Source organism: Poecilia mexicana, unplaced genomic scaffold (assembly GCF_051168715.1).
Source record: "Poecilia mexicana isolate PSO_F unplaced genomic scaffold, ASM5116871v1 scaffold_22, whole genome shotgun sequence".
NCBI lineage: Eukaryota > Metazoa > Chordata > Actinopteri > Cyprinodontiformes > Poeciliidae > Poecilia > Poecilia mexicana.
Window position 1 is genome coordinate 19,628,000 of NW_028263391.1, and position 22,518 is coordinate 19,650,517.

Below are 22,518 nucleotides of genomic sequence, written 5' to 3' on the forward strand. Positions count from 1 at the left end.
AAATGTAGATTAGCTTTGTGGACGTGTGTTGCTGCAAATTGTTTTGCATTGAAATGGCATTTTAGGCTTGAATAGCTTCCGTGATCTTTTTGCACAAGTTGCACAGAGCAGAACAGTCCTTCCCAGCATCCCATCAGATTGTTTTTGAAGCATAAATTTACCTGCTGGGAGTTGGAAGTCACTTCTAGCAGTCCCTTGAATTTAGTTTCTACCCACAGTTCATGACCATTGGTCAGGATTAGAACACTGATCAAAATAAAATCTACGGCTAACACGCGCAAACATCTACAGGCTCTTAGCCTGTTCACTTGGCTGTTTCTCTCCAAGCTAAAACCACAGAGCGAGCTACGGTCACCTTCACTTTTTTTCAGACCAGTGCTTCTGTGTTTTTTGTGTTAGCTCTGTCTTCTCAAACTCTTTCTTGGTTGTGGCAGATGGCCGCTCACACTGCTGTTGCCACATGCATGCTCAGTGTAAGGGATTGCTAGTTGACAATACAAATGGCAGAGCTTCCTTTTTATAGGTACCTTCTTTAACCATTGGTGTAGTAACGTGACTTGACTGCATGGTATTATAGTTGGAATGTATTTCACTGAATAAAATTTGTCTTTATCTTTGGATTGAAGCAATTATTTCCGCATATAAAAGTGTCTTCAGATAATGTTTGCTGTGAATTGGCACTATGTCAATAAACTAAATCAAACTGACTGACTGACAGAGTCCTACCAATCCAATATAATTTTCTAACTGTACAAAATCCCTCTTGTTAAAAAAAAAGCCTGAGGTTAGTTAACTTCCTCCATTCATTCCCAACTCGGAAGTATTTTTTAATCTGTCCAATCCCATTCCAGTGGATTAGCACCTTTTTTTAAAAAATCCTATTGGTGCTTAGATATATTCAAACAGTTTTAGTTCAGTCAAATTTGGATGGAAGTCTAAGTTATGACTCAGGTTTTCACTTTTGGGAAAAAAAAAAAAAAGGGAGGTTTAACTACATAACAAAACGCATCAAGTGGCTGTAACCCAATACTACATTTAGCACTTCAGTGAGCTCCATATTGATGGGCCTTATGTTTGAACACGTCCAACAATAAACATTAAATAAATCCAGTTTAAGCTCATTAAAACATCATTCCTCTTTGCTTAGATTCATCCCAAAGAGGGTTTGTTTACTTGCTATATGAAGTGTACTCATGGTTTGTATACAACCCAGATCACAGGTTTATGTGGATGCTTAACATAGCTGTGTGCCTGCGTGTGGGTGGTGTCGTGTGGCGAGCTGTAAGTGTGTCAGTGGGGTGCACGGCAGATAAAACAGTCCAACTCCATCATTACACACCAGATTCCCTTTTTCACAAGACGCCGAGCCTCCATGAATATTTCATTCTGTGATATCTGGGCCAATTAGGTGCTCATAGACGCCCACACCTTACACTCATCTGCCATATTTAGGACACACACAGGCACCCTAACACCTTTCTATATTTGCTACCCCAACATCTCTCTCTGTTCTTTTATCCGAGCTGGAACCTTTTAAGGGTCTTATGCTGAGAAAAGACACACATGATTATAACCGAATTCACTGTGTCGGATGGAAGTGTTTCTGAGCTGCAGGTCAACAGCAGCGAAGAAGGGAAATTAGGCAAAGAATTACACAGAAGCGGAAATAATATTTTTGCTTTTATGACAAAGATGAGAGCAAGTTTGAAAGCTTTCATTTAATATTCTGCTTTATAAGTTCTCTGAAGATAAAGATGATGCGAGCTTAAAACATATTTTCCTCTATTTTACTCCCAACTGGTGCACATCAGTGGTACACATCAGCTGAAATGCAACTTAAACGAGCGTCCCTTTGTAAAGTGCCAACACAAACAAAACATATGAAATAAATCAGAATCAGAACCAAAAGATCTTAAATTACACATGATTAGAGATGGAGCCAACATATTTCCATGGGATGATGTTAATTCTTATTCTTAGTTCCTTTTTACTTGCAAATATACCTCAGATGTGTTACCGTTGTTGCTTTAACCAGAGGAGGTGCGTTGGTTTGAAATAATTGTTTGTCCGCTTCGGTGTAGCCCTCTGATATCTTACTTTTCAACACAAGCTTCAGAAAATAACACTACTTACAGCAAACAAAAATGCAGAAAAGGCATATTGAATTGGGAGAGAATAGCACAAGAAGCGTTTTCTGAAAAGACGAGACTACATGTGATGTTTGACGGTAGATAAAAATAACACTTCCCTAAAGACCTTTTCACAAATGGCCTTTGGGGAATGACTGGTCGGTGTAAACTACACAAGTTGATCATTTACTCCCACACTGGAGTTTTGGGTGAACCCCAATGCTTTTTATTAATTATTTTTTTATTAAAATCTTCACTGTATTTTTTTTTTTTTTAATTGAACCATTCTGTATCTGGAAAAATTAGTACCATGAAGTATTAATAGAGGTAATAGCATAATTATTCATTACAAAGACTCGGCAAAGCAGAGGAGAGGGAGGTGGTGACTGTCTTGGGGAAATTTAGGGAACTTTTAATTAAACACAAAATCATTTTAAAGCAACTACAAACACTGGTAATTTATTTCTTACAAAGCAGTGTTGTGATATTTAAAAAGACAAACAGCTTTTACAGTGTGAATTGAATGCAGATCTATTTGTGAATGAATTATCAGCGGCTGAATTAGAAGTTGGGTCGTGTGTGTTTGCTTGTTAGACAGCATGTAGGAATTAGAATCCTGGTAGATTCTTTAATGAGCAAGTAGGAAAATCTGAATTATGTTTATTTTCTAACAGCTTGGATGCAGCTCTTTTGATTCCTGATCATGTTGCTGTTTCACGTGAATATGATAAAATCATTGGTTTATATTTGCAGTGCATCCGATTAAGTCGGACTTTGACCTTTTTAAACATGAATCCTTCATGTTTGGGATTGATGTTTAAGCCCAAAGTCAGTGCCAAATGTTTTGTTTTTTGTTTTTTTATCTTGTTCCTTCTGTTGCAGCATCCTGGTTAAATATCCACATGAATTTCAGAACCTATCCTTGGGAGATTATTGTTCAATGTTTTTCACAGTTTCAAACAGGTAGTAATCACAATTTGTTTGCAAAGCCAAAAAAACTGTCAGCTCGGCATGCAGATTTCCCAGCAGGCCTCCAACAATCTTTCTAACCAAAATTACACCTTTATCCATCCTCTTCCACCTGCATCCCACTTCACCACTTTTATGTGCTTTCTTCACATCCCCAAATCTCTTTTTATTGAGCTTTTATCAAGGCTTTTATCATGTTTCACGGAAAAGGGAGTGGGAGTATTTCCCCTCCTTTTTGCAATGTTGCCCATTTACAGTGGAGAATTGGCGCAATTTCCGATCTCCCCAGTATTCTTTCTTGACAGTCACATTAGCATGTCATTACTGGGGCTTTCTCTGCCCTCCCAGTGGATCTGAAGCTCCAAGGACCATCCACTACTCAAGAGCGACAAAGGGCACCAGCTGCACCCACTTCTCATCCACCACTCTTCTCTGTTCATCGCTGTCTTTTTTTCCACCATTCCATGGCTGGCCTGACTTAAAGACATCCAGACATTCTCTGTAGGTTTGGACTTGGCCAACAGCCGAGACTCTGGCAATGTGGCATCTGACAGAGAAATTGTTGTTTTTCAGTTTACATCCAAGCCTTTCTGCTTCTTGTTTTTGGTGTGAAATGATATGCCAACAATATATGTGATTAGGCTCATTCAGCTGAGAAGTATTTAACCACTGATAATGTTGTAATTGACATGGCTTGGAATGGGGAAGGCAGACCTCCCTGACTCTGTGATCATTCAGTTTGCTTTTCCAGAACAGGTTTGGGACCGTTAAACGGACTCATCCAGAACAGATAGACATGTTTGGGGATGTGTGCGCCAACTCCTAATGAATGGAATATAGTGGAGCTCCCAGAAGGCCCATGTGACTGTAGCATCCTTCATTTGGGACTACTGGAACCATCTAAAAGCCAATGAAACATTGGCCCTTTACCCATCTCCCCCCATTATTTGCAGTGCTGTAAAAGTGGTTCATGACATCCTTTCAAAACCCCTTTAAAAACCCATCAGACCTTGGCAAATCAAGTTCCAGCGTGACTTTTCTGCAAAACCTCTGAAATCCAATCAAAGTAGCCCTCAAAGTCTAACATAGTCAAACAGATAAAAAAAGAATCCTCAAGAGGGCCTATTGCAATGATTTCTTAAAGTGACATGTGGTAACCATTGCTAACAATACGTTGCTGTATTTCACATTCAAAAACATAGTAAAACAATGCCAAAATCTAAGTATTACAGATAAAGTTCTATATGAGCAAATATCACTTCTTACCATTTTAAACTGAATATTTCATGCAACTCTGCCCATGTCCAACCAAGAGTTGAAAATTAAAAATCTGTAATGAATAAAGTTTTTGCGACCCATAGATTTAAAAAAAAAATCTAACCAATTCCACACATGAGGCTTCATAATGCGCTCCAGGAAGTCTTAATAAAAACACACTAGTCTCTGACAATCCAAACACTGGCCTTGTCTATTGTTCTCTGAAAGGAAATGGAACATAATCAAAGAAACTACTTATCAAAAGTGTCTGAATAAAACGGGAGATGAGGAAAAAGACAGCTTTACTCTGCTGCACTGTCGGACAACCTGATCGTCATTGGAGCCACTCATAATTCCCCTTGTACTAAGTCCCATTGTTGAAACCTTTCAGCCCAACGATGGACCGGATTAAAGCTCAGAGAGAAAATCCATCTCTTCTTAACCAGTCTGACCAGTCACATCTTCATGTGTTGGATATGTCACATAGCAAATCCTGGGTCGGGGGACCTTATAATCGACTTTTTAATCCTTAATCCCTAATGTGTCCAATTTCATAACCTGGCTGCCCTGCCATGTTACAGGAGGCTGATGAGATCAGTGTTAAAGTTAGACATTGACTGAGGAATTCACTTTCTTTCGAGCACTTTGGGAGCTTCTGCCAGGTGCAATTCTCCTGCTTCTCTGCCAGCTCTACTGGCTCCCACATTACCTGTATAAATGAAATTACTTCCAATTTAACAAATATTTTAGATTCATATTTCTTTATTGCTAAACTCGGTAGCTCAGTCACATCAACCAAATATATATATATATATATATATATATATATATATATATATATATATATATATATATATATAACATAACAGCAGGGTGCAAGATGCTGGCAGGGAAAGCATACATGGAACGACATAACCAAGTGGCGGGCATAGTATACAGGAACATCTGTGCCGAATATGGACTGGAAGCCCCGAGGTCAAAGTGGGGAACACCCCCAAAGGTGGTGGAGAATGACCGAGCTAAGATCCTGTGGGACTTCCAGATCCAAACAGACAAGATGGTAATGGCGAACCAACCGGACATTGTGGTGGTGGATAAAGAACAGAGGAAAGCCGTTGTGGTGGATGTAGCAATACCAAGTGACCACAACATCAGGAAAAAGGAGCATGAGAAACTGGAGAAATACCAGGGCCTCAGAGAGGAACTGGAGAAGGCCTGGAAGGTGAAGACCACAGTGGTGCCTGTGGTCATAGGGGCCCTCGGGGCAGTCACCCCCAAACTGGAGCAGTGGCTCAAACAGATCCCAGGAACAACATCAGACATCTCAGTCCAGAAATGTGCAGTTCTAGGCACAGCCAAGATACTGCGCAGAACCCTCAAGCTCCCAGGCCTCTGGTAGAGGACCCGAGCTCAGAGGATGAAAGAGACCACCCACGGAGGGTGAGAGGGGAATTTTTTTTTTTTTATATATATATATATATATATATATTTTTTTTTTTTAATGATGAGCTTTTGGGGGAAAAAAATGTAACCTGCAACAACTGATTGCAGAATATTTGAGCCTAAAGTATGATCATTTTCTGACCCAAACCAGATAGCTGACTTCTAACTGTAAAACTGTATAGTTATTGCATTTTTTTTCAAAGAGGGAATTAAAAAAAAGACATTGTGCATCTTATGTTGAGTTTCTATGGTAAAACACACCATGTGAAATAAGACACCAGATTACAAGAAACGTTTATTTGCATGCAATTGATGAACTCTAAAAGAAAAAACTGAAATCTGTTTACTTATAACTAAATCCTAGTGTTAGTTTGCTACAAGTAAGATTTTACATTTATTGCTTATCTATATCATCTTAAACAAGATTTTCACACATTTAATACAACATTTGCCAAGAAAAGAGCAAATAAATCATAAGGACAAAATGAAAACCATACAACTTTCCTAAATTTTGGTGTACTCTATTAAAACCGCTTTTTTTATATGGCCACTTTTATAGAGTGAGTGTGCCAGGGTCTGTAAAATCACGTTTTGTTTAAAATCATTGTAAACAGGAAATTAGCTTTGAATGAAAGTGAAAAACCTTGCCTAATATTTATTTATTTTTTTTTTAAACTTGTCAAAATCTTGTAAAAAAAAAAATTGCACTATTCTTAAATTTGGGCCGTTTGCCAAACAAAATAATTCCAGAGACTAAAAATTGAGCTCAGGTCACACTCTATAATTTTGTATTTAGAAGAACTAGATTCTGTCATTTAGATTAGCAAGAGACAATTACTAAATAAAAGTGTATATAGTAAAAGTTTTTGAAGTCCAACTTATGAAACGGCAAAGTAGACAACAAAATCCAACCACAGACAGAAACAGAAGACAACTTGACAAAAGTACTAACAAAAAAAAAAGACCAAACCAGGGCAGAATATACACAGGGGAGAGTATAAATATGTACACATAAGTCCTTCATAACATGACACTCATTGCAGCTGCTTGAAAAAAGCACATTTTGAATCATCTGACGACGATGTGAAAGGCTTTGAACATAAATGCTCCAGTAAAACAAGAGTCTTCCTTTTTATTTTAGCTCCTCCTTCACCACATCCGAGTGGAGCTACAACCTCATTACTGCCTACGAGGAACTGATTGGTTTGTCTTTCACCTGCTAACATCCTATCATTACTTAATAACAAGACAACAAAGATGTGTTAACTTTTAGACTTATCCACACTCCCTGAAAATCTTTATTGACTTTTATCCATGGCCTTGGTAAAGGATGACTGAAAGTCACAGTTCAGCTCACCTGCAGAAGGGAACTCTGCTGAAGCAAGGCCCTTGATTGGAGCCTGGTGATGTACACCTTGCTAAATGTAAAGTGGACCCCATAATTACTGCTCGGAGACGCCACGGTGCTGTTGATTTACGATGGGATGCCTATCAGTTTTCCGATGAAAGCAGCGGACATGAACTTGTTTATCTCGCTGCTGGTGACGACGGAAAGAGGAAAAGTTTCAAGCTTCGCTGCTCATTGTGGGCCAGTGAGATAGAGGCAGAGACACGGCAAAACAAAAGGCAGCCAGAGAAATTTGCATGGTGCTCAATTATACATTAGCGAACATCACTTGGCAATCTGTTCATATCAATTTAATTGGATTTTAATACTGCCTGTGATCTTGTTTCCTAATTAACAGCAGCGGCTGGCAATAAAGCAGAAGCATGCACCCAGCAACACCTTTGATCCAGGCCATATGGACTTGCTCGGAGCTCATTGGTAGGGGGAGAGAAAAATATCAGTCACCTAAATATGGGCCTATGACAAGCCAGTGGATATGTGTGTGTGTGTGTGTGTGTGTGTATGTGTGTGTGATGTTGGCCCTTGTTTTTGTTGGGTCTTCTGTGTGTCCATGCATGTGTGAATGCATGTTTTTCTCACATCATGTTTGCGTCTTCTGCTTCCTGTCTGTGTGTGCGTGTGTGTGTGTGTGTAGGGGTGGGTGTGTGTGTGTGTGTGTGTATGCGTGCACGCACACAAGTGTATCCGTTTGTCGGACATGCCTGTTTGTGTGCGTGGAAGCGTGTGCGCCTTCCAGGGGGTGGAGGGATCAGCGCAGCCCCCAGATGGCGGATATCGCTCCTGCCTTGCGCCTTCATTGATTAATTTCTTCCCTGATTGGTTGTGATTACTGATAAATAAAACATGATCTGGGGATCAGATGCAAATCAGCTCGGGATGGGGTGGCAGAGAGGGGCTGTTGATTGCTTTCTGAAATCTGTGTATTTCTTGCCCCGCTGCCCTCGACTCTGGAGTCGAGGGCAAGAAAAGGGCATATCTTCTTTTTTTTTTTTATTGCTGGCAGACATGCTAACTCAGCCTCTTTGATCAAGTTCATCACATCTGATTCCTGACTGTCACAGTTACCTTTGTCATCTATGAAGTTCACCCAAAAAATATTTTAGTTGGCAACCCTAATAGTCTGCTGCACCCTTATAGAGCACAGATCAATGAGGAAGTTTAATATAGTTAATCTTGCTGAATATTTTTGACTTCCCTGCTAAAATTGTTTCAGTTCAGTTTTTTTGGGACCACATTTAAGTCAGGCAAATAGTTTGAAGAAAATTCAACATGTTTCCACCAGCAGCAGTGAGGAAAGGTAAACCAGAGATTTACAGAAACAACAAAGGTGTTAATGAGAGCAGATTTAAAAGCCAACAAATGAGTTAGCAAGAAAAGTAATAGACAACTTAAAATTATTACCACAAAAATCATTTTGTGTTTTCCTTAAATTGCATTTTACTGTTTCACTTGGTTCTAGGGGTAGTGTATTTCCCTCTTTTTAAGCTTTTTTAGGTCATGTAAAGGTTTTAACCTTTTAAAGAGCACGTTGCTTAGATACTACAGCTTTTTTGACGGGATAAAACAGGTAGAGTTCCTTCAGGTGATAAAAGTACATATTCCTGATTTTCGGTTCATGGAAACATTACAAAAACATATTTGAGGCTAGAAAAAAATTATTTCAGCTCTCATTTATGAAAATATTGAACTTATTTCAAAACGGCAAAAAGTTTGGATTGTGTAGTGACGTAGTGGCCACTCACTGTTCTCACTCAGCACTCTACTCTATATTCTCAATTTATCCATTATTTCATAAAGAAGTGCTCCTTGTCCTCGGGCAATTGACTTTGTTTTGTGGTACTTTTTTTGTGTATTTTGCACAGAATGTACCCCTTACTCAGTGTCTCGACGTTTACTTGTTTCTCTGTTCCCGGTTGAGTCATTGATACTATTATTTGCTACCGTTCTCTTTGGAGCAGGGGTCATGGTAACCGACTGTTTTTGGTCTTTGATTGTTCTTAAAACAGTGACGAAAAAAAACTGAAGTCCATCTTTAATTCTGACAGATTACAATTCACACACTTGACTTGGTAGAGACACACATATATTTTCTACTTTAAGCACAGAGTACTACATCAAGGACAAAAAAAATACTTTCAATAGAGAGTATTTGAATTAGTTAGTTACAGTTACAACTGTTTTTTATTACTATTTTACTGTGAAATGTTTACTGTGAAATGCAGATAGTCAAATTACGTTTCCAGGGAGAGTTATTGCAATGTCCTCCAGAAAGAGGGCAGGTCAACAGTCTGACACGAAGACTGCATTCAGCTAACGCCAACAGATTTAGCAGTCTTCAGTAAGCTTCATCCTCATTCGGAAACCTGGTTGTTTCTCTGAAGAATGCTAATTTATAATTAGACAGATTTTCTAAATCTAGTAAAGTGACAAAAAGAGAGAGGGGTGTGTGTGGGGAGATTATTGACTTGTTTACCAAAATAAACAATGCAGGTCTGTGGTTAAATCATCTTGGGCTAAAATCAGCTTGTGGGAATTAGATGAACAGCATCAGTTGGACAGCAGACGGTTGGTGAGTTTATACACGCACTACGCTGCTCTAAAGAAGAAGAAAAAAAAAAGCTAAATTTGCACTAAAAGATGTTGAGCTTGATCAAATTCTAGAGATATTGTGTCAAATAAAAGGTACATGACAAATTTCTCTTGCCCAATCCAGATGGTTTGCTGCAATAATTTCTATTCTGTTTGATTTATCTGCAGCGAACGCTCAATTTCCCTATGCAAAGTTTACAGGTTCAACTTGACATTATTACCCCAGTTTTGAGGAGGCCTCTTTATTCAAAGTCAATTAAATGGCAAAGGGATGCTGCGCGGATTTATAAAAGGAGAACTGCGTTTGAGAAGGGAGAAGGGGAGGATTTCAGAAGCAAACAAAGCCTTTTACAAGAGGTGAGAATTTCAAAAGATAATGCATAAATCTACATCTAAATCTGAAATCACTCCCTCAAAATGCCAAATCTCTGAACATCCATCCATCAGTTCTCATCTAGAGACACAAGGGCATTTTACATTATAAACAGGATCATTTTAGAGGATCTTTAAACCTGGATTTGAATTCAAATGCACAGAGGCGGGTGAAGATCAACTCTGGTTTGACCTAAAGAACAATTTAAAGGTAAAGGTTATGAACAAATATCTGAAGTGAATAGTATTAGATAATAAAAAGTCCGAATTTTTTTCTAATTTTTATGAGAATTATGCCTCTGAACAAGACATATTTATAATTTTTTTCTACATTGTTGTTGATTAAAATATCAGAAAAAAAAAATATCAGAAAAAAAAGAGAAGATTTAAAGACTTTATACTGGCAAATTCTGTCTATATATGCAAAAGACAAAAAAATAAATAAAGCAAGAAGAAGCATCGACAAATATTCTTTAAAAATGTAAAGAACAACACATTATTGGTGAGGACTGTGCAAGTATGTGTGCATGAGACTCATTGGATTAAAGGGCTATTGTGCCGAGGTAGAAGCCCCGGGGCTTTCATTTGGGGACGACTTAGGGTCTTTTCTTTGCAAATTAAATTATTTTCCTCAACTGGTATGTGAGATTTTCATAAGCACACAGTTTTCTCTCTATCAACCATGAGCAGCTCCATCTTTCTGTTTGCTGTGTAGAAGCAGTGTAATCACATGTATAGCTATAACTCTGCCTTTTGGAATCTCTCCATAAAAGCGTGCATCTTCCAAGAGGAAATGGGAAATCTCTCTGCTTTTTATCGACATGTAGATTAGAACATACTGAACGTCTCGGCCCACAGACGGATGCAGCTTTTTTTTTTTTTTTTTTTCAGGATCCCATGTAACTAAGACTCCATGGATGCAAATAAAAATAAAAATAAGAAATGCCGCCGGTGGTGCAGTTCCTATTCAGCAAAGTTTCATTACTTTCAAAAAAACTGGAGATTTTTACACTAAATTACAAGTACTGACCCCAAATGAAGTTCAATCACTTGGTGACACGTGTGCTCTCAGACAAATATTGTTTTCTAACCAAAACTATCAAGATTTGATGCCAAAACCAATCAAATGTCAACTTAAAACGCAGTGATAGTTCCCGTATCAAACAAAAATAGGATCGGAATTACACAACTGTTCCAGAAACACTCCCAACCCTAACTGCTGTGGAGAAATCTTGAATTTTAGCTGTTCATCTATCTCCTTTTCCTCTGCATTAAAATTCAGAAACATTCCTTTTGTAAATGAATGTGACCTTCTACCGTTTGTGTATGGTAAAAAAAGAGAGTTTAACTTTTTTTTTTGTCTCTACTATGTTGTCACGAAAGTATCACCTTTGTTTACTTTTGCTTAGATGTTAGTGTGAAGTATGACAGACTCATGGATGGCAAATTTAGCTCCTTAATCACAGAAGATGACCTACAGCGCTTCTGAATTACTCTCATTGCAACTACTCTGAGTTGAACGAGCTCCAGGCAACAGATTGCTTAGTAGAGATTTGATTTGTGAAGTAAGACAACACTCTGGGCAGATGGACCCAAACTCAGAGTTTCTTTATCACCATCCATCCATTCATCCCTTCCTATCCGTGCATGGTTGCAGGGGACATGTCTGCAAAGGTCATTGGCAAGAAGTGGACCTGGACAAGCCGCCTGCCCATCACTGGAAAACATAGAGATGTAGAACAAACGATTACGGATGTAAACAGAAAACGAAGGCATGTGAACTATTATTTGAAGAAATTCTTTAAAAGAAAATATCTAAGCCCTTTATATAATTAGATACACTGTAGCAAACATAAAAAATAAAATAAAAAGTACATCAAGCAAAACTTTAGTCTCCTTTATTATTCTGTATATGTGGTACTTTGTGCAGTCGTCAACACTCAACCTGGCGTTGGTGCTGTTTAGCTTGCAGGTTGTTCCAGAGTCTTTGGTTATTGCACCGAGGCATTGTTCTGATGTACAGCAGATGGAGGAAAAATGGCTCTGCTAATGTTGTCAGTAAACAAGGCGGTAAATCAGCCAGGCAGCCGTCATAGCAGGATTGAGTCTGAGAGCAGAGGCGTGTGGACTTGGAGACTTGACGTGAGCGCGGTACTTTGAGCAGCGGCGCTGATAAGGACGGCCGAGTGTGCAGCTGGTTTACTCTGCTGACAGAGTGAGTGCAAGGCAGACAGGCGGCTGCAGATAGAAGCTTATTCTGGCTGCTGTTGGGCTCCTGGACGGGTCCGTACATTTGTGTGTATTTGCTGGCTTTTGGGAGTGAATATCGGCCTCTTGGTTTTTGACAGGGCCTGTCCGTTGACGAGGGATCCTTTTCTCATTAAGCCCCCTCTCCCTAATCCTCTGCCTCTTTTGAAACCCGGTCCACACCTCTTCTCCGTCAGTGAGAAAAAAAAAAAAGAAAAGCTATTTGTTAGAAGATGCTCCGGCTCTTTCTGCCTTTGCTCTCCTGCTCTCCGTCTCTTCTATCCACCTTTCGGCCCCCTCCTTCCCTCCTTTCTCTTTATCAATGAATATACCACTCCTGACACTAAAGACTTAACATCAAATGAGCTTGGAAATCCATTTTCACACTTTTGGCTGCCCATTCCAAAGCTTTGTATTTTTTTTTTTTTCTATTTCATAGGAGGTGAACAGAGTGTGGCTCACAGACACAGTTGCCTTTGTTCGTCTGCCCTCTGGCCCTCAGTGCCCAGGCTGCCGGTACCACCGGGAGACGGCTAGAGGAGATCAAACGGGCTGCAGCGAAGAGCGCCGGTACCTGGCCCCAAAAGATGCCCCCTGGCTCTCACAATTAAATCAGCCAGCTCGTAAAAAAGGAAGAAAAAAAAATCCTGGTACCGTCAATCAAAATAATTTACCCAGGCACGGTTGCTTTCTTAAAGGCGCACCGCTGCTTTCCTGACGGGGCCTGTCCACTTAATTTCAAAGCTCTTTATTCAAATCAGGGCTGAGGAGGAAGTGCCGGCAAGCACCGCAACCAGTATTCTTATCCTCTAGCCTCCAGTTGTCTTCAAAAATAATGTGGGGGAGGAGGAGGGGGACGAAGGGAAAGAGATAGGAGAAAGAAAAGAGGAGCCCGGTGAGGCAGCGTGTCATTTGAATAATACGCTGGACACTTTCAATCTCCCAGAACATAAGAGGAAGGTTTTAATGCACAGGGTGCAGGAAGCGCACACAGTGCCCCCGGATGCCTCAGTGGAGAGCTGTTGAAAAAAAAACGTGTGCTGAAGTCAGATGGAGGTTAAACTCAAAAGTTGGGCTGACCAAAGAGATGGGCTGAATGTAAAACCAACATTGCTGGCTTCTCTGTGCTTTCTCTGTGTTGAGTAAGCCAATCGTACCCAGACGAAAACACAATCTTGTCACGTAGCGAGAAAAAGAAACGGACACCAAACAGATAAATGGAAGCATACCGGTGGACTCTGGTTGTGTTTGTTTTCTTTTCTTTTTTTTTTTTTTTTTTTTTACCAAAACAGACATTATTCATAAAAGATATTTATTTCATATTTACAGGCTCCCTTATAAGTTGCACAAATCATAAAAAAAAAATAAAAAAAAAACAGGTGCCAGAGTATTTCTCCAGCGGGTCAACACAGGACTGGAACAAGGACACATGACACAAAGAACAACACGCGTCAAATGGCAATTTAACTTTCAGTTAAGCTTATATGCAATGTTTTGAACACAGTACCTGAAGAAAAGCTAGGAAATCACAGGGAACTCCACATGGAAAGGCCATGGTTGGGTTTCAAATGCAAAACTTTCTTGCTGGAGTTCAACAGTGGCAACAACTGTGATTCCGAAATTAAAAAAATAATCTTATATTAATTTGTCTAAACTTTCGCATACACATTTTTTGTTTCAGAACAGTTTTACTTGAGCTTTTTGTCTTTTTTCCATTAGTCTAAGCAAATAAAAGAAAACTAGACACATGGCTGCTGGAATTTGTAATTGAAAATTACAAATTACAAATTAAGCCTTAGACCAGTTCCGTCAAGATTGCATTAGCAGCATGCTACACAGCTACAGTAAGTCCGTATGCAGATTGCTGAGACTGAGAATGGGGGTGGACTTTAGCACACAGTTTTAAAAAAGGCTGCTATTGAGAACTCTATTAAAATCAACCGAAAAGCTACAACATCCAGTGACAAATACCCACAGTTACAGTGAACATACAGTAATTATTCATTAGCCTCATAAGAGATTGCTTGCAAGAAGTCACACAAAGCAACTTGATACTTTTTCAGTCAAATGAAAAAACATAGAATTTTGACATTTATTAAGCTAATTTTAACTGCTTTTATTTGTGATTAGCACAGTTAGAATTAAATGTCTCTCTAAAACTTCACTTTTATAATTAACAGATATGATAAGAAGGAAATACTTTGCAAATGAACTCTGCTTGTAAAATAAAAAAAAAATCACTAATCTGCCAAAGTTTAAAATTATATGAAATATTTCAAACATTGGTTTATGCCTGATATCCAGTCCAAGAATGGCGTCAGGAAGTTTTCCTACATCTTTTTTTTTTTTTTTTTTTTTTTTTTTGAGCATGGCTTCAAATATGGAGGTGATTGGGGAAAACGTCGCCTCCTAAAACAGTTAAATATTTTTGTTTGCGGGAATTGTTCCACATTTTAATTTTTCTTGCAGTTTCATCATGAACTGGGGTAGGATTACTCAAAATTCCCCCGTCTTTTCAGCACAGCATATATAATAAATGCAAACTTGGACCTGACATACTCGTCTTTTTCAGCCTTACCTTTTGATTTTTCTTAGCATGTAAGGGTTTTTGTGCCCCTTAATCACTCCCCCCCTCCCCATTTCAAGTGATGACCAACAAACACCTTACGCAGGTATTGTATCCAGGAAATCAATTTTGGCTTCTCTCCATTCATAATACCAGCAATAAATGACAGCGTCTTGCCATTCTGGAGCTCTCCTGCAGTCCTCTTTGTTACAGCCAAACACTCAGGCTATTGTTCTATTATACCGTGTCCTCGTGGCATAAATCATAAAACGACATCCACCTATACAGATGCTTTCTCCGAGAATCGTAGACACAGCAGGGTGTATCTTTAAGGCTTTTGTGTTGGCCTGACAGACAGCGTGGTATTGTTACCTGATTTAGACAAAGGTAGGCTTTCGTGTTTTCTGTGTAGTGAGTGGTTTTCTCCAATTCTTTGACTGTCGAAGCTCCATGAGTTTCGGAGAATTGGAGACTAAGCAGTTTTTTTTTTTTCTTTTGCTTTATTCTGACGTGCTCTCTAAGACAAAATGAACAAAACTTTTTCATTGGTTTCTTTAAAGACGGGCACCTTGAACGGTAGAGTTTTGGCCCAACATTGATAAAGAGAAATATTTGATCATGTTAAGATCAGTCAGAAGACAATTATGAATGAACTCCAATAGTGTGCAGGGTGGTTTAATAAGTGTACTTTTTGCCCTTTTTGTCTTGTGCCATGAGTAGCCTTGCTTCTCTTTTTTCCCCTCTAGAGGAAATTGCAGCACACTCAAGCTTGCATTTCTCTTCTCCCTGAGTAACTATCAAAAGAGAGAGATTCATCACTGACACAGAAAACAATGAAATCTGCGGCTCAGAGACTATTTTTTATCTAAATATACACTTAAATACATTTAACTGACCAAGAGGGGAGTATGCAGTGGCTTCCAATAAAGCAAGATAAAGCACAGCTCTGGTACTTTGATTTGAGCGTCTTGGAACCGAAAACAAAATGGACTCTTCTATAAATCATGATAATACTGTGACTGCAGGGAGAAAAGGGAAGGGGGCGGCTATGCAATAAGAGATAAAAAGTAGGGCGTTAAAAAAGTGAACTCCATTGTCGTTGCGCGGGGGGTGGGGAGTAAAGTGGAATGTGCACGTTGGCCGGAGACCGACGTGCTTCTGGGAAGGTGCCAACGGCTCATCAAAACAGTTATGAGCTTCAGAGAGGTGGAACTCCTGAAACGAGACAGGGCCCCTCACTGGCTACCCTGGGGCAACCCTTGGGACAGACATCAGAGCTGCTGGACAAAGAGGTGAAACGGTAAACCGGTCTGTGGTTAAATGAAGGCCGTCGGTATCAGTCTGCCTCTGCTGTTCCAGCTGGGTGTAATTCAGTGTGTGGCCCATAATTATGCAAACATTTCTCTAAGACGTGGTGGGCTTTGGAAATTTTCCCATCCCCGACTGTACAAAGCTTATATTAGGAGAGAAACTGTGCTTTGTATTATTAATTCTGCATAATTTTTGACCAACTAAAAAGATGACAGAAGTATGAACTCACGCTGAGCCTTAAGAGCCTTTTGCCCTGAGGGACTCAAAGTTAAATTGTGAGGACATGCATTACAAATGAAGGAACACTGTTTGCACCAGTTTTTATAATGTCTTCATGTGGGTACAAAAAAAAAAAAACTTTGAGGGTTGGTAATAAACCCTATACAATATAAGTAAATGGAGACCAAGCTGAATAACTTGGTCATATAATTTTCTTTTAATTAAAAAAGCTGAAAAAGGATGGAGGAAATCTCACAAGAGATCAGCTCATACAGTGAAAGTTTGTTCACTGATTTGGTGTTTCTGATGGTCAAAAAGCTAATTTAGAGAGCCAGAATCCAGCACACTAATTGTTTTCTTCTAGTTAAACTTAAATTATATTTATTCAATGTAGATTATGGTCTACAGCCAAGCTGATTGCAATCCACACAAAAATCTCCTATTTTTCCTACACTGGATTAGGGGAAGCCCAGACACGCTACGTAACACTCTTTAGTTCCTCTTGTAAGATCTCAAGTTATTGTGAGGCGAGACACATTTTGATATATGTTGTTCCTCTGATGAGCTCTGAATATGTTCCAAGTTCTCCCTCCTGTGAGATGTGCCTGGAAAATACAAACAAATAGACATCGGGAGGAATCTTGACCATACAAACCATGGAAGCTGATTCCTTTTCAAAGTGGAGAAGAAATGGTAGCAAACAAACTGAGTTTCTTCTCCAAAGTAGAGACTTTGCAGACTGAGCTCATTTTAGCAGTTTTAGCAAAATATAAAGATGAAATTCCAAACAATTTGCATGATAATAGTTTGAGATCTTAAGACAGTGCAGTCCAACCAACACCAGAGGTGAGCTTGTATCCAGACTCTTGTTTTGTTGGTCATAATCTGTCTCTGGGTCTGGAAACATAGAAACAATCCAGAGTTTCATATGTCAGACCAACTGGTTGATCGCTCTCATCACTCCAAGTTCTGATTTATGAATTCATCTTCTTACTGGAATTTCCACCTAACCATCATTCCATCTTTTCCCAGCAGTGAAATAACTCAAAGCCGGGTGATAGAAATGAGCCTGATTAGTGATGTTGTAAATGGCATCAGCAAGATTCCACTGGTTTCTGTCTTCCACCTCAGAATTTCAACTTGGCATGTAAAACTGTAAAGTAGAAATGGACAATTTGTACTTTAACTTAACTTAGGTTAACTTTTTATTTTGTTATTATTTTATTTTCAGTAAAGATTTTGGAACCAGGACTGCCTGAGGTGCGGATATTAAGTTGCGTTGAACTTGCTTGGCCATGGTTTAGGGATGACTTAGATCGCTTCCCTCCAATCTGAAGTCCTGATGGCTCAGAAAAGGGCAGGGTCACTGAAGCATGCTACTAATTAACACAGAGCCAAAAGATTAGAGTAACACATGCACACACACACTCACCGGGAAAGAGAAATAAAATTTAAAAAAATCCAGGTCTCTTCATTCCTCTGTGCAGGGCTCAATCAAACACATTTAGGACACCTTGCTGAGCCAGTCACACACACCAATCTACTGCAGCAGTGCAGATCAATAACACTAATAACATTTGGGGTTTAATCATGCATATACATACGTTTTCGTCTCCCATCAGTCGGAGGGACGGAGTCGGAGCACCTAATGTATTCACACGGAGACCAACTGCCGTTTGACACAAAGGGAGGGGAAAGCTGGACTTGGTTGAGTAACCGTAATAATTGGAAAATGATTTTGATAGCCTGAAACAATCTAATATATTACAGAATTTTATTAAAATAATATCAAATCAAATTAACTGCTATTCCATAATGAATTAGGTAACAACTTAGGCTGATATTAATCGCTATTCTCTCCCTTAGGCCCGTGCAGACTGGGAGAGAGGATGAGTGAGGGGTGTAAGGAGGGATGATGGAAAAACGGGATGGAGCAACTGAAAAAAAAAAAAGTCTGGATATGTGGTTATTAACTTGACTCTTCTGGCTTTTTAAAATCCTTTACTTACCATGGACCTTAAAGCAGAGGCCTGGGAGTTTTTCCCGGATCACCTTCATGTCATCACTGACTTTGCTGTTATTTAGTTGTAGATTATACTGGCTATGAAATAAGTACACTAATATATTCCTGCAGTTTAGACATTGTTCAAGTCGAAATGTGTGCCTCTCATTGGAATTTAATGCAGGAATTTAATGAAGATATTTTCCTATAATCCCTTTGCTTTAGCCATATGTGGGCACTCCAAATTATTCCAGATTTGTCCAGAATCTGTAAAAAGGCTGGCATGACATGATTCAATCCAGAGCTGCTGCTCCTCCTACCAGCATCGTGGATACCTATGGGCTCTTTAACTGAGAGACATAGCCTGCTCTCACATTCACAACCACTAGTGCTCTTTCTAATGCCAATCAGTTTCTGTTTTAATGGCATCTGGAGCAACTAAAAAAAAAAAACAGTTGCAGCACTCTTTGCTTGAGCCGTCTCCTCCAATATTTTTGTCCCAATGACGTTTTTCCACAGACGGCTACAGAACTCGAGTTAGAAATTACCTAAAGACTTTAAAGGAAGTGAGATAAACTCTTTGCCCCTTTCTGCATTGCTGTGTCTGCGGGGATTAAAAGATGATAAGTGAAAGGACGGCACTGCCAACGACGTTCTCAGCGGTGGCAAGAGGCTGACGAACCTTTATCCCAAGCCACTGTAGCACTAATAGATGAGGCTTAACCTATTCCGGAAGATCCAAGGGTTTTGTCAATTTAGGATCACTTTAGCAGGATTTCAGCGGTGTGGCAGCCTGGATTATCATTTGCGGCCTGAAGCACGACGGGGGTATCTGCCCTCGAACCCATAATAATGGGGTCTGCTCTACCCAAAGAAGATAAGACTAGCTACTTATCGAAGACATTGCAGGTGTTCACAAAGTCAATTGCGGGTGAAAGGCGAACAACTAGTGGGGATTTTGGCGTTCTATGAGACATCCTCGCATCGAACCACCTACCAAAACGAGCTCCGGATACAGGAGTAAGAAAAGGAGCCGGGGAGGAGAAAAAGCAGCACAGTGACAAGATTATAAAGCCCACAGAGAGGACTTGCAGTATTACACGTCACAGAAATCAGAATTTGGGCATGTCATCAAACTTCCTGAGGAGAGGAAAGCCCTGCAAGTTTTCCCCCTGGAGAGTCGGGAGGAGGTGTGAAGTGGAAGTGTTTGTTTAACCCGATATGTCCATGAAGAAATCCTTCCTTTAGCCACACTTGGAAAAACGATCTGAAGAGGTGTGAAAGGCGCATCGGCCCCCCAACACCTCCAGACTCAGCCTCTTCTTCCTGCCTGAGGAGAGATGCCAGAGAAATACAAAACAACCCACTTTTTTATTTTTAATTACTAATTATTTCAGAGAGGCTTTAATGGCTTTATTTGAGCTGTCACAGTCATCAGAGGCAGAGACATAGCAATGGAAATATAGGAAGCGAGGGAGGCAGGATTAGGTTTCTCCTGGGGAAAGCAAGGAGGAGGGAGGACAGCTCGTTCCTGATCCAGGGGGTTTTCAGGCCAGGGGGGCGACAGCTGCACTGTCTTTAGCCTGGATTTGAATTTGAATTCTATCTAACGATGCAGCGCCGGCGAGGACTTGGCAGGGCAGTCTGCTAATCTCCCAGACACAAATGCCTGGGCTTTTCTTGTGTGCCCTCGCCGAGATTTGAGTAATTAAAGTTAAATTGAAGGGAATAAAAAATATCCTTCTTGTACCCGGGCTGTCTTGCTAATGCCAAGTGTGAATAGTCAGGTTTGTCCTCAGAACTATAATCCCCAATGCTATTTCTCTTCCCCGTCTCTCCCTCGCTCTCTCTCTCCCTTAAAAAGCTGAGGTGCTGCCAAGTTTTCCCAAGCTCTAAAGACAGTGATAAGGCGAAGGGCCGCAGCCTTTCATCTCGCAGGCATCTTTAAGAAAAGGTGAAAGCAAAGAAGCGACAGGGCTGCATGTGTCTGCAAAGTGGAAAAGACCAACAGCGAGACAGCATCCATCATATTTGGCTGCAGAAGTCTGGACTTGTCGGAGTTAAGAGAATTTAACAGGCCCATGAGGCAGTCGGTTAACCCTTTGCCTCCTCTGGGTGTGGAAGTTCATTTAACTGCATTCCACTTCTTTAGTGGAATAATCCTTGGAGAATTAACCGCAGACGATTTTTATTAAATACCAAATCGGCCATAGTGACGTCTCCCAAATGGGACTAAATCTAATTATACGTCATCCAGCGTTTGTTTGCGTTTGAGTGCGGGAAAACTTCAGGAGTGTGCTTCCATGGATTGAGGGAAAACCTGGATAAACCTGTGTGCTTAATCTGTCCGAAGCTGGTGGATGGGGGCAGGAGGGAGTTAGAGGATGTTTGCAGGGAAGTACTGGTACAGGAGAACAATTGTTCAGGCTCAAGCCATCCGCTGGTTGGCTTCCAACAAGCTCAACTCACTTCATGAACTAATTGAGAAGGGGTGTCTACAAAATAGGTTGTTGCTGTTACTTAAAATAAAACTGGTTTACCTGGAAGTGAATACAAATTTGCTTTATGTGCCAAGATTGTATGTACAAGCAAGAAAGTTGACTTCAGTTTCAAGAAGTTTCTATGCTTAATACAAACATTAAGCATAGACATAAAAGCTTTATTTTTTTTTCTTTATTTCTAAAAAATCTTTGGCTTAATTTTTTTTTAACCCAGATGAGGTTTACAAAAGCTCTAAGGCACTACACACCCACAGTTTATAGTGAGATGGAAACCATTGACCTTCTGCAGGCCACACTTTGTGGGCCATATGTATATATATCTAGACCTTCACAGGTGCAGCAAATTAGCACAATCTACCCCAACCACCCCATGACCTCCACTAGAACCTGGAGGCCATGTATAATTTCACGTCTACAAATATATGACAATAAAAAAGCAACAAAAAAAAAGTTGTTTCTTTGCTCAAGTCTGCTAGTCAAAACCATGTGAAATATGTTATAATTTGACCAGGCTTCAAGAGAAACCGATTTTACATTTGAGAATTTTCTTCTTTTGTGTATTTTTCAGCTCATCACTCCAGTTCAGATAGTGGCAGCCAAGCGCTTCGGACCTAGTTTGTCAGCCAACAATGAAGGTAAAAATATATTTATTATAAAACGTGTTAAACTTTAGCAAAGATTTAACATAAAGAAGGAAACAACATTGGACTGTTGTTTATTTCCATATATATATATATATATATATATATATATATATATATATATATATATATATATATATATTTCTATTTTTCATAGAAATGTCTTCAAATGAAACATTTGCAGTAAACACATCCTGACCAAGAATTTTTTTTGTTCTTTCTATAATGTTTTTAAACTCTGTAGCTGTAAAGAGCATTAAAATGCACATCATATTTTGTATGTGCTATGCAGTCTCTCCTGCTCTTTCCCCTTTTATTAATTTTCTTGAATGCACCAGATATTAAATCCCAACTGTAGTTTCTGCAGTTCAGTATCAATGCTCTGCTCCAATACAGGTTAACTAGGCTAACAAGGTACTTTTTTTTTCTCACTTGTCACCAAAACTTCATAATTTGTTTCTAATTATATATCTAATTTTAGTTTTCAGGCTCGGTGATTTGCTGAAAAGTTAGGCTATTGCTAGCAGGTTTCCTCTCTTCTATGATGATTTACTGAAGCTTCATCAGACTCGCTTTCTCTAATGGTGATAAAAGTTTAAAGATTCTTAAGCAAAAAACTGGATTTGAACAACATTTTGTGCTCAAACTATGACATGATTTTCATGGGACAACATGTGAAAAACAGAAATTAATTAATCAAAAGTTCTGTTAATTAGCATTTTAGCTTTGCAGGAGGATTATGTTAGTTAGTTAGTAGGAATGGATTGCTCCCTGGCCTCTTTGTGTGACATTTGGATGCTCTGTCCCTGCATATAAGGGTCCTTATACTATACAAAAAAACTCGGACATTAGGTTTATTGGTCA

General features: G+C 39.5%; 1 long non-coding RNA gene across 1 annotated transcript in view; it reads left to right on the top strand.

The window, feature by feature from the left end:
- The window catches only part of LOC106932191 (uncharacterized), a 66,619-nt gene that overhangs the window by 35,784 nt on the left and 8,317 nt on the right, over positions 1-22,518 (top strand). The window contains exon 3 of the long non-coding RNA XR_015761984.1: positions 21,582-21,648. This is a non-coding gene — a long non-coding RNA (uncharacterized LOC106932191). The remainder of the gene's footprint in view (positions 1-21,581; positions 21,649-22,518) is intronic.